Genomic DNA, 5,590 nt, shown 5'->3' with positions numbered 1-5,590 from the left:
GTTGTAGCAGACGCGTTGAGCCGCAAGAGCCATGTCAATACACTAATGATGGGAGGAATACCCAAGGAGTTAGCCGAGGATCTTCATGATCTATGTTTGGAAATAGTTCCGAGAGGCTACGTAGCAGCAATGGAGATTCAGTCTACGTTGATGGATAAAATCAGAGAAGCTCAAAAGACAGATAAGGAAGTTGCCTCTATAAAGGAGAAAATGAGCGAAGGGAAGGCTAAGGGATTTCGCGTGGATGACTACGATACCCTACGATTTGAGGACCGTGTTTATGTGCCCAATGACCCGGAGATCAGGAAGTTGATTCTGCAAGAGGCACATGATTCACCATATTCGATTCACCCCGGGAATACCAAGATGTATTTGGATTTGAAGGAAACTTTCTGGTGGACCGGAATGAAGAAAGATATTGCAGAGTATGTAGCAGTTTGTGATGTATGTCAGAGGGTGAAGGCAGGACATCAAAAGCCAGCGGGATTGTTGCAGCCATTGCCTATACCCGGATGGAAGTGGGATAAAGTAGGCATGGATTTCATCACGGGATTGCCCAGGACTCGTTCAGGCTATGACTCGATTTGGGTTGTAGTCGATCGTTTGACGAAGGTAGCTCATTTCATTCCAGTAAAGACTACCTACAGCGGTGCCAAATTGGCTAAGATATACATGACAAGGATTGTATGTTTTCATGGACTTCCAAGGAGTATCGTATCAGATAGAGGAACCCAATTCACCTCAAAGTTCTGGAAGCAGTTGCACGAAACATTGGGAACCAGGCTGGAGTTTAGCACAACTTTCCATCCGCAGACAGATGGACAGACCGAGAGAGTCAATCAGATTTTGGAGGATATGCTTAGAGCTTGTGTGTTGGATTATGGATCAAGTTGGGATGACAACTTGCCGTACGCGGAGTTTTCTTACAACAACAGTTATCAATCCAGTTTGAAGATGGCTCCTTTCGAAGCCTTGTACGGAAGAAGGTGCAGAACCCCGTTGTTGTGGGATGAGGTTGGAGACCACCAGTTGTTTGGACCGGATTTGATTAAGGAGTCTGAACAGAAAGTAAAGTTGATCCGCGACAGGCTCAAGGTAGCTCAGTCAAGGTAGAAGAGCTATGCAGATTCAAAACGCAAGGAGACAGGACACGAATTCGGAGACAGAGTTTATCTTCAAGTATCTCCACTTCGAGGAGTTAAGCGTTTTGGAGTTAAAGGAAAGTTAGCGCCACGATTTGTGGGGCCATACAAGGTTTTGTAACGCATGGGAGAAGTAGCGTACAAGTTGGAATTACCTGAGGGATTGTCAGGAGTTCACGATGTGTTCCATGTTTCACAGTTGAAGAAGTGTCACGCAGAGATGTCTGATTTACCACTGAGAGATACTGTGCCACTGGAAGCAATTCAATTGAAGGATGATTTGACTTATGAAGAGAAACCAGTTAGAATTCTGGATTATGCCAGTCGAGTTACCCGCAGTAAAGTTATCAAGTTTTGTAAAGTTCAGTGGAGCCACCACACCGAGGAGGAAGCCACCTGGGAACGGGAGGAAGATCTGCTCAAGGACCACCCTCACCTATTTGCTAGCCAACCCGAATCTCGAGGGCGAGATTCATATTAAGGGGGGTAGGTTTGTAACATCCCAAATTTTCAATTTGGAATGTTATACATAGATCATCATTGCATATCATATTTTTGTTGCATCGTTGGCTCGATCCTAGAAATTCTATGCAACTCAAGGACCCACGAAGATAGTTGGGGATTTCGTTATTTTCTTATTTGAGTTTTTCTCAAATTTTGAAAATAGGATCATTGATTTTATTTATTTTATCTTCAATTATTTCTACTACCAAAAATTCAGAGAGGGAATAAAATGACTTTCCCAAAATAAAGAAATAATGAAGATTTAATAAAAAAATCAAATAAGATTTATTTTGGAGTTTTTCGCCTTTTATTTGAATTTAGGAAAAAGTGCGCTTTTCAAAATTGCATTTAGGCCCCAAATAAATGTTCATCTTGTCCGGCTTGATTTTAGAAGCCGGGGAAATTTTATTTCGGGAATTTTGGAGACCGTTTAGTATTTTCTTTTTATTTTTCTTCTGCGCGAAATTATTTTAAAAAAAACGCGAACCGCCTTTGGGCCGTGCCCGAGCGGGACTCCGCCCGGGGGCGCCTTTAAATAGCGCCGCCCGAGCCCCCCCAGGCCCGTCAGCCACCCGCGTCCCGCCAGCCCAGCCGCCGCCGCCGCTGGCCCACTCGCCAAAACCCTAACCCTAGCCGCCAGCCGCCGCTGCCCGCCGCCGCCGGACTCCGCCGCCGCCGCCGCCGCCGCCGAGGTTCGCCGCTGCCTCGATTCGCGTGTCACCGGTTTTTTTATAAAAACCAAGCAGTTTTTTTCTTCGTTTTTTTTGGTTTATTTTATTAGATCGGTTTTATGTTCGGTTTAGTTTATTTAGCGAGCGTTCGCTCGTTCGTTCGTTTTAACGAACGTACTCGTCAGATCTGTTTAGTCAACGAACGTTCGTTCGTCAGCCTGTTCGTCGTTTTTCTTTTTCTCGGATTTAATCCGCGATTTTTCTGATCGCGAATCCTGATCCGATTTTCGTTTTAGTATAACTTTTCGCTCGTTTATCGGAATCAGGCGATTCAAGCGCCTGGAGTTTCGTCTCGAAACCTTCTTTCCGAATAATCAACTTCAACAAGTTTTTGCTTCTGTAAAATTTGACTTAGATCCAGATTAGTAAAACGAAGATGTTTTCTTTCGCCGTTTGACTTTCGTTGCTTTGTTTGATTTGGTTCTTTTTGCAAACCGGAGTTCTTAAGTTGAACATTTTGGTTAGATCTTTTATTCGAGTTTTACCAGTGCATTAGATGAGTAATTATTGTATGTTTGTTTGTTTGCTTGTCTGCGATAGAATACCCGGAGTGCGCCGCCTGTTACTTCGAGTCTCTAGGTTTTGCGGATCATCAGCAAGGCAAGTAACACTTTGATCATACCTTTTCTACTACCCAGTTTTATGCATTAGATCAATCCTCAAACACTGCATGAATAGGATCTAATTAAATTGTGGGATGGGAAGTAGTTGAGGTAGTACCTATTACCTGTTTTATTATCAAACCTTTGGGAGTTACTTCTACGTTTGCTTATTATGCCATGCTATGCAAGTAGACGAGGATTGGGTGAGTGTATCCATGACAGATGTGAGTTTGTTAATCAATGGTTTATTTAAGGTGGCAACTTAAACACACATCTGGGTGGATTGAGGCACCTGGTTTCTATCAGGACTTTCCTGTATTTCTTCGGACGGCCACCCAGGCTCAAAGGGATCATGAGATTATTCAAACTAGAAACTTCTGTGTGCAGCCACAAGCCATTATGGGCTCTGGCATAGTTGATTAAGTTGTCCGAACTCTTACGGGTAGACTAGCAGATGTAGGGGAAAGTAGGTGTACCGGTCTACCCACATGTAAGGTGCTAGCGCTTCCGAAAGACTATGTCTCGGTCATCCGTTTCTCAAACATCATGTAGTGCGAGGAATCAAACGGAGGCGATCGAGTCTTGTGGGGAAAAGTGCGCAAACCTCTGCAGAGTGTATAAACTAATCATGGTTAGCCGTGTCCCCGGTTATGGACATCTTGAGTATCTAGTACCTGGATATCATGTGAATCTCATCATGATACTCTAATTTAATATTGTTGGGTTTAATGAGTACTTTTAATTGGAATTGAGAATGCTGTCAACCATTCTCAATGTTTAACAACCACCATGATAGTTAAATAAATTTATTCCTTTGCAGTAGGGAAAAAATGGCTTTATGCAAAACTGTAACCATAGAGCTTTTACACCAGCCAAATTGCATGTAGTGTAGCTTATTCCATTGCTATTCTCTATGTGTTACATTGCCAGCATATTCCATGTGCTGACCCGTTTTCGGGCTGCAACGTTTCATGTTGCAGACTTTTCAGACGACGAGTAAGGTGCTTTTAGGTCGTGGTTCTATACTCAGTGATGCCCTTGGAGTTGATGGACTCACTTATCTTCCAAGTCTTCCACTGTTATCGTTTTTAATATGGCCTTAAGCCATATTTATTTTAATAAGTTCTCTTTTGAGACATACGATGTAATAAGTGTGTGATTGCTACTCTGTTATAAATCCTCCAAGTACTGTGTGGTGTCAGCATTACTGATCCAGGGATGACACTGAGCACAGAGATCAGACTGTTTGAGGTCTGGTCGCTACACCCAAATTGTTGTTTTTTGCCTATTTCAGTGTTTCGAAGAAAAGGAATATCAAACGGAGTCCAAACAGGATGAAACCTTCGGGAGCGATCTTTTTGGAACAAATGCAAACAAAGAGACTTCGAGTGGACGTTGAGAAGCAGTCGGGGCGGCCACGAGGGTGCCCAGCGCGCCCTAGGGGGTTAGGCGCGCCCCCCACCCTCGTGGGCCCCTCATGGCTCCACCGACCTACTTCTTCCTCCTATATATATACACGTACCCCGAGAACATCCAGGAGCACCACGAAAACCTAATTCCACTGCCGCAACCTTCTGTATCCGCGAGATCCCATCTTGGAGCCTTCGCCGATGCTCCGCCGGAGGGGGAATCGACCATGGAGTGCCTCTTCATCATCACCAAGGCCTCTCCGATGGGTTGTGATTAGTTAACCACAGACCTTCGGGTCCATAGTTATTAGCTAGATGGCTTTTTATCTCTCTTTGAATCTCAATACAAAGTTCTCCTCGATCTTCTTGGAGATCTATTCGATGTAATTCTTTTTTGCGGTGTGTTTGTCGAGATCCGATGAATTGTGGGTTATGATCAAGTTTATCTATGAGAAATATTTGAATTTCCTCTGAATTATTTTATGTATGATTTGTTATCTTTGCAAGTCTCTTCGAGTTATCAGTTTGGTTTGGCCTACTAGATTGTCCTTTCTTTGCAATGGGAGAAGTGCTTAGCTTTGGGTTCAATCTTGCGGTGTCCTTTCCCTATGACAGCAGGGGCAGCAAGGCACGTATTGTATTGTTGCCATCGAGGATAAAAAGATGGGGTTTATATCATATTGTTTGAGTTTATCCCTCTACATCATGTCATCTTGCCTAATGCGTTACTCTGTTCATATGAACTTAATACTCTAGATGCATGCTGGATAGCGGTCGATGTTTGGAGTAATAGTAGTAGATGCAAAATCGTTTCGATCTACTTGTCGCGGATGTGATGCCTATATGCATGATCATGCCTAGATAATCTCATAACTATGCACTTTTCTATCAATTGCTCGACAGTAATTTGTTGACCCACCGTAATACTTATGCTATGTTGAGAGAAGCCACTAGTGAAACCTATGGCCCCTGGGTCTATCTTTTATCATATAAGTTTCCAATCTATCTTTATTTTGCAATCTTTACTTTCCAATCTATATCATAAAAATACCAAAAATATTTATCTTATCTTATTATCTCTATCAGATCTCACTTTCGCAAGTGGCCATGAAGGGATTGACAACCCCTTTATCGCGTTGGTTGCGAGGTTCTTGTTTGTTTGTGTAGGTGCGAGGGACTTGTGAGGAGCCTCCTACTGGATT

The sequence above is a fragment of the Triticum dicoccoides genome, chromosome 1B (genome assembly GCF_002162155.2).
Source record: "Triticum dicoccoides isolate Atlit2015 ecotype Zavitan chromosome 1B, WEW_v2.0, whole genome shotgun sequence".
NCBI classification, from domain to species: domain Eukaryota; kingdom Viridiplantae; phylum Streptophyta; class Magnoliopsida; order Poales; family Poaceae; genus Triticum; species Triticum dicoccoides.
The sequence above is the reverse complement of the archived record's forward strand: the minus strand, read 5'-3'. Positions refer to the sequence as shown.